Source organism: Carassius auratus, chromosome 3 (genome assembly GCF_003368295.1).
Source record: "Carassius auratus strain Wakin chromosome 3, ASM336829v1, whole genome shotgun sequence".
Classification (NCBI taxonomy): Eukaryota; Metazoa; Chordata; class Actinopteri; order Cypriniformes; family Cyprinidae; genus Carassius; species Carassius auratus.
Genome location: NC_039245.1, coordinates 19,271,130 through 19,279,201, shown reverse-complemented (window position 1 = coordinate 19,279,201; position 8,072 = coordinate 19,271,130).

Here is an 8,072-nt window from a genome sequence, read left to right as displayed (position 1 = left end):
TCAGAACCCAATTGAGAATGTCTGGAAAGTCTGATTAAATTCCTGAATTCAGTTAGCAAACAGAATGCCATTTTGCATTGGAGCTCAAAGGACAGTCAAATCCTGTTGTCATTTACTTACCCTCATTTTGTTCTCAACCATATGAATTTCTCTTTTCTGTGGAACACAAAAGACAATCTGAAGACTCTGCTGGTTGGTGTTTTTCCCCCCATGCAGATACAATGAATGAGAACTGAAGCTTTCAAGTGTCAACAAGGACAAAAATGTAGCATTAAATCGTGTTACGATCAGACTGGAATTTAAGCTGCTTGTGCTGTTAACCATTGCTGAAGCCATTAGAAACCAAGTTGATCCTGGAGATCCACATCAATCTGATGCATGACCAAATAATCCAAACTCATTTTGTGAACTGGGGCAAATGATTTGTGTAAAAAAAACAATTTGGAACAATGAGACTAAATAATTTCAAGCAAAATCAAAAAATCTGGGGGTGATATTTGATTCAAACTTAACTTTTGATCCTCCTGTTCAGAACATGGTTAAAATATCATTTTTTCACCTTAGAAACATTGCAAGACTACGTCCCATGTTGTCTTTTTCAGTGGCTGAAAAACTGATCAATATGTTTGTCTTTTCTCGAATAGACTACTGAAATGCTTTGCTCGCGGGGGTCTCGAAATCAGGCAGATTGCAGTATGTTCAAAACGCAGCTGCCAGAGTCCTGACAAGTTCTGGGACAAGTGAGCACATCTCTCCAGTCTTGGAGTCCTTGCACTGGCTTCCGGTCAGGTTTCGCATTGATTTTAAAATTCTTATGCTTACCTACAAGGCCCTGCATGGTTTAGCTCCAGAATATCTGACTGAACTTTTAACTGTCTGCACCCCAATGCGTAATCTTCGTTCATCAGATTCTGGGTTTTTAAATATTCCTGTAACTCGTTTACGCTCTATGGGTGACCGGGCCTTCTCTTCTGTGGCACCTAAACTCTGGAACTCTTTTCCTACTGAAATCAGACAGGCTGAATCCCTTAGTATTTTTAAATGTTCTCTTAAAATGTATTTTTTCCGGTTAGCATATATGTGATATGTTTCTTTGTTGGTCAATCTCAATGTATGTTTATTTGTTTTTATTTGTTTTTATTTATTTTTTTATTATATTTTTTTTTTGTATGCCTTGGTAAAGCGCTTTGAGATGTAACTTTTAAAGGCGCTATAGAAAATAAAGTTTATTATTATTATTATTATGACAGAAATTACATTTTTGGGTGTTTTTTTTTTTTTTTTTTTTTTTTTTTTCTAAGAAATTCCTTTAACTGTTTGAGATGGTCACCATTCAAAATTTTGGGGTATTGCAATTTAAATGGTTTTCTATATATATAATTATATATATATAATTTTGATATGTTGATTTACTGCTCAAAAACATTTCTTATTATCAGTATTGGAAACGGTTGTGCTGCTTAATATTTCTGTGAAAACGGTCACATTCACTGAAGAAAAACAAAAGACATGTAAATGTGAAATTTCGACATTTTTCGTAAAGATTATTTTATTGAAGAAACAGCATCTTGCTGTTAAACATACTTTAATAATCTTTGTTTTATGTTCAACTTTGAAAAATAATTTTTAAAGTGTTGTTTTTAGGATTCTGTGGTGAATAGAAAGTTCAGAAGAACAGCATTTATTTGAAATAGGAATCTTTTCTCTCATTATAAAAGTCTTTACTATCACTGTCACAGCACACTAAGTTTGCAAATTAACTAATTCTTCTTGTGAATCTGGTTTAAAATCCTGTGGGTTGTAGGCAGCATTCATTCTTAAAATATTAATTTTGCCCACATGAAACAGTCTGGCAAGTACTAAGAAAGACTGAGAATAACAGCAAATCATTTTAAATGAAAAACCTCAGGATGCTAGATGAAGTGAAAAAGATTGAGCATCAATATCTTGGAGCAACTCATCCAGCATGAGATGTGATAGAATCGTGGCATCTGAGTTCTGCTTAATGGCTGAGTACATGAACCCCAAAGATCTATATTAAAATCAAGCTTGGGCTTAGATTGCTGTTATGGGGATCTTGATCAAACACTGTGCTTTTGTTTCCATGCTAGATAAACTCTATGTTTCAACAGATATCATCAGACAGGAAAGAAAAGGAAATTATAGCAAGTCAACTCAACAACAAGAACAATGGCCCCCAAAATATTTCCCTCCTGCATGCTTACATTGTGATTTCTGATCATGTCGTCTTCCCCAGAGTGTGTGTGTGTGTGGGGGGGGGTTTAGAGGATAAATGTCCTGAAACACTCCTTGATGATCAGGGTGTGAAGCAAGATCATCAAGACCACAGAGAGTCTAGTGTCCAGAAATCACTGCAGGGGTCTCGGTTTACTGCTCGTGTTGTTCTGCGGTGGTCTGGGAGGATGTCCGGCATCAATCTAAAAGCTGTCGGCCCAGCTGACCTCATCGCACCACAGGAGAGAGAGATCCCGGACCTCTTTATCTGTGGTCATGCTCTGGGTGTTTTGTTCCTGATGTATATCTTACTCTACTAAGTTAATGACAGAATCACCTGAGGAAACAGAAAGTGACACACAGGAAAGTAATAGTGGAGGAATGTGTCCAGGCATAGACTGAGATGGAGTGAAACAGTTAAACGTTTAATTCCAACAGTAAACATATCAAAATCCACACTATTTACTCTTTCCTAGCCATTGACGGGTTATCTCGTCATTTAGAAGACAACGCTTCCCCGCCATTGACAAGTTTTTACGGCTTTTCGTGTTTTCACTGTTATACACTCGGGGGGAATTGCATATTCAAATATTCATACAGCAAAATATACTGGAGTCCATCAAATTTGAGTACAAAAATCATCAAAATCGCTTGCAGTGTCTGGCAACTTTTTTCAAAAATGCTGGCAGGGAAAGAGTTAAAGGTACAATTCGTAAGATATTTGCAGTAAATTATCCAAAAACCACTAGGCTAGTGTTATACATGTTGTCCAGCTGGTTACTAAGTATATCTCTAATGTTTTCAACTACTTGTAAATCATGAGAAATGTGACAGGAAATTCCCATTCTAAACAGTGAAACGGGGCAGTGTCTAGCGTCCAGCAAACCACCAGCTTGCTTCAGTAAGTTCCTTGTTTACTTCTTCTTGCACGTTTTATGATGGATTGTGTTACTTATTTATGGAACATAGTTACTGTTTACCATCTGCCGCTGGTTCTGTGGACAAGGACAGCTCCCGTAAACGTAAGCGTATGGGCCAACCAAAGACCCAAGAAGAGTTTGCGACAAGAGGAGAAAAAGAGCAAGGATCAATATCGGTGTTGCATTTTCTAGATGGAAAGAGCTTTGCGACAAACGTCAACTTGAAAGAGATGCCGATCTCACTTGTGTTTTACTCGACAGGTGGGTTGCTTGATTCGTATCTTTACAGAAAACGTATGCTATTATAACGATCAACAAGATTAGTATTATGGGGCATACACGCCAAATGCGGGGCATCGCGTCTTTGCATTGACTTTGTATGTAACGTTAATCTACTCGCGCAAATCGTTGAAATCGCATTTGCTATGTATTTAGTTGTAAACCTTCCATTACTCGGGTCTAATTCAGTATAATAAAATTATGACATCAAACACAACATTTACAAAACTTTACCTCATCCGTCCATGATATATCTTTGCGTTTGATCACGGTTGGGTAGAAGACAACAAATCCCATGATTCCATGCTCTTTCTTAGCGTCATCAAACCACGCGATTGTTATTGTTTAGGTAGTGCGCCCTCTAGTGGCAGGTCCTACAACCTGTACCTTTAACTTCTTTAAAACACCTTCCTGGTCTTATCATGCACAAGTGATTAGTGAATGTCGATAAAAAAAATTATAAATAATAAATGTCTGCCTTTGCAATTGTTCGCCAAAATGTAACAACTTGGGCCAGCACTGAAACCATATTCCTAATGGCTGGTGTTGCCATGCAGTTCAGTACTGTTAACAAACAGTCAATTCTTCTCAGAGGTTGTCAACCTTTTTGACCTCAAGGGCCTTCATTGTCAAATATGATATGTAAAAGCCCCTTAAGATATTTCATACCTAAAATTACAGGAAAACATAACTATTTTAAGATGTTATATATATAATATTATATTCATAATACACTTTTCAGTACTACAAATTTTCATGACTTTTCAGGTCTAGAAATTACACTTTTACAATTGCCTGCTATATATCCAGGCTTATGAGCCATGGGAACCCCGGTTTATAAATACAAATGGCAATTGCTGCGGGAACTAATTACAAAAAGATGTATGCTTTCAGTTTATATCTTGAATTTTGTGTTGTTTTATATTTTTTTAATGCTTCTGTATTTTATGACATAATTTTACTCATTTTAAGCCATCTTGTGGCACTTGGAAGTGTGCTGAGGCCCCCTAGTGGATCCAGGCCCTCTAAATCAGAACCATTGCTTTAAGGGGATAGTCCACTCAAAAAATGCTTTATAACAATAATTTCAGCAATAATAACAGACACAAACTGAAACAGAAGCATTTCCATTGGTACTAAGTCCAGCTACTTTTGCAAAAAAAAAAAAAAAAAAAAAAAAAATTCCCTTTGTGCAATTGACTGCAAACTCGCTTTCATGTTTGACTTCATTTTTATGGGCAACATCCACTTTTACAATCATTAACCAATGGTTGAAATAGTCAAAAATCAAATAAAGTCGAAAATCTGTTCTAAGATTCATGTTAACTTCAATGACAGGTGAAACAATATAGTATTGGAGATGCAAAATGAGAGACGCAAATGTTTTGCACAAAGCATGCCAAGTAAACTTTTCACAGGCACACAATACAGTCTAAACCAAGATCTCAAATGTACACCTTTAAATAACCTTTAGAAAACAACCAGCCTCCTAGTTATTGGGGCTCATCTCCGCAAAGCTGTAAATACACAGTTGCTTGGGATCTTTTTGATAATCTGCAGCTGTAAACAGAATCTCGCTGGTGACCTTTAGCAGGGTTTGTTGCGAGCATGTTAAACCCCAAGGTCCTCTTCCTCTCACTCTGATGCTCCTATGCTTGGCTCTGAATAGTTGCCCTCTCTAGCCTTGGAGGAATCAATTACTATTGATTTTCTTACTAAGTTCTGTTCACTCTCTAGGGCAGAGTCAGAGAAAGGGGACAAAGGGGATGAAAACCACTGGTGAATTACTAAAGTAACCAGCTTCACTTTGGGAGAGAGAAATTATTGAGTGCCAACAAGAAGAACACAGTAGGACGGACGAGGTGAATGGACGTAAATGATGCCATCTGCACCACTTAAAACTTTGTCGTGTTGGAGTGGAGCTTAACCATAGGTTCCTCTGTGCATATGTCTACCTCTTTATTGAATCACAATGGAAAGAGATCCAGACAATGTCTGATTTCTTGTACGATTGAGAAACCAAAGGGAACAGCAGCAGTGTGTGAGCATACTAAAAAGAGCTGTAGTTCTCAACTCACAACAACACGATCTAGTTGAAGGGATAGTCCACCCCAAAAATACAAATTCGGACATTTATGGTGTTCCAAACTTGTGTGTATTTCGGTCTCTGAACACAAAACAGAAATTTAGCAGAATGTTCACACTGCTGTTTTCGGTGTAATGAAAGTTTGCCCCAATTTACAGTTTGGATAAGTCAGGGCTAGTCTGCAGATTTTAATCGAAAGATTTCATAGAAAATTGCATGGTTCATGATGGTCATAGACACCAATTTTAAGCATGATTCCATCCAGTTTGCGTGAATTGTTGTTATCGGAAGAACTTTAAAGTCTAATAGTTTGTGTCCCATAGTCGTTTATTACATGATGGACCAGTTTACTTGCATACTGGCCTCCCAACTGAGCCTGGTTTCTCCCAAGGTTTTTTTTCCTTCTCCATTCTGTCAGCAATGGAGTTTTGGTCCCTTGCCGCTGTCACCTTTGGCTTGCTTAGTTAGGGACACTTAATTTACAGCGATATCGTTGACTTGATTGTAAATGATTGCACAGACACTATTTAAACTGAACTGAGCTGCATGATGACATCACTGAATTCAGTGATGAACTCCCTTTAACTATCATTTTGCATTATTGACACACTGTTTTCCTAATTAATGTTGTTCAGTTGATTTGACACGATCTGTTTGGTTTAATGCGCTGTATAAATAAAGGTGACTTTACTTGGTCTTTTTTTAGAGGATAAAAAAAATAAATAAATAGTGATTGTAATTGTATTTATTGTTTGGTTCTTTGTTTGGAGGTAGGGTGTCTCACTTTTGGTTTTGTGCACCATTAGTAGCAACAGACTGGCTGTATCCAAATATGCATCCTTTTCTACTATAGTAGGTAAAAAACAACATGTGAACAGAATAGTGTGACCAAATTCATTGTGTTCATTAAACAGTACCTTGATGACCTTCCACTTCTGTTGAGATTCTGAAGTGCATAACTGATGGCCACTTCAATATCTCATGAGGCTATGGGAGAGGATTTATGAATGGCACAACTGACATGGGTGGGCCATGTGACAATGTTTATAAAACACCCTTTCATACTAAATAGAATATATGTTTTTTAAATGTTGCAAAGTAATCACTTTTTAAAATGTACCACCAATTCCGACAGTATGCTATTTCAAAAGCAGCCATTGTGGCCATTGTGGCTGCTTAAGATGCAATACCAACACCTACTAAGAAGAGTTAAGGGCTGTGAATTATTTAAGATATTGTATGTGTGGTATTAACATATCATCTATGTATTTTTTTAATATCTAAATTATCATCAAAACTGGTATTTTGCGACATCTCTAGTGCATCCCAGTCAGTTTCACTGGATAGAACTTGGCAACCCGTCTAGACTGTCTCATTCTAGTATTTAATGCGGAACCGGACTCTAGCCTTGTAGCCTCAGATTGACTGACATCAAAAGAATGGCTTGGAAGATATTGTATAAATTGTACAATCCACTTTTATAATACCATTACATATCTTTTGGAGCACAACAGCATACTTCTCTTTCTCAACAGAAGAAAAAAAAAACAGTAAAAAGAACTTCATACAAGTTTGGAACGAGTATATAATGACAATTTTCATGTTTTCAGTGAATGGTGCTTTATCCATGGATTTCCAGATAATTTAACAGCTATTATTGTTGGTCATATTAAAACTATTCTGAGCTTTCCCTGCCCCTCTAATGAGACCAATGCATTCTCTCTCTTAGCGCAGCTGTGGTTAGAGGTCAGCGTGCACACAAAGGGGTCTCTGTTGATCGGTTTTCAACACATTTATCATCCCTGTGCCCTTGACTAAAAAGTGCGGCATAAAATGAAAAATTTGCATCTCAAAGGTAAATAAGCATAATTTGATGGTCTGTGATGTGAAAGTGCAGATGGGAACATTTAGGAGCTTTTAAAAGGTTTGTTCCCTACAAATATATCATGATATCCCGATCATATTAAATGTGCAATTAAACCACCAGTCAGGTAAGTGCATACTCACCTCACAAAAGTAAGGGAAGGAACTAATGCACAAGGCTTACGAGGCAGATTTAAGGCGTCCTGTTTCAGGGCTTGTGGGAAGGCTGCGGACTGATGTCACAGACATTGGATCGCCGCAGGGGAGCAGAGAAAGTGACAGATGATATCACCTCAAGGGATAAGCTCTAATGGCCTGTGAATGACTCACAATCCCCACTACTAACTGTCATAATTAGCAAACACAATCAGGCTGAATTATGATGAACAGTCTTCATCTGGCCTGTAAAGACTTAAGAGAGCTGATCAGCAGAGGAGCAGTAGATTCCCTCACTTCCCAGTGAGTGTGGAGGTGAGACAGCTGTGGAGAGTTTGAGACTGTGATCATAAACAGCTGGGTGGGATACACAGCGGTGCAGTGGACAGAAATGTTGGGAGATGCCTACCTGGTACAAGGAGTGAAGGTTCAGCCAGTTAGCTTTGTTGGAAGCTGCACATAACTACATCTGGGGGCAAAAAGTAACTTTATCCATTGATAAAAATTAAAATCATTTGGTAAAGCAACTGGTA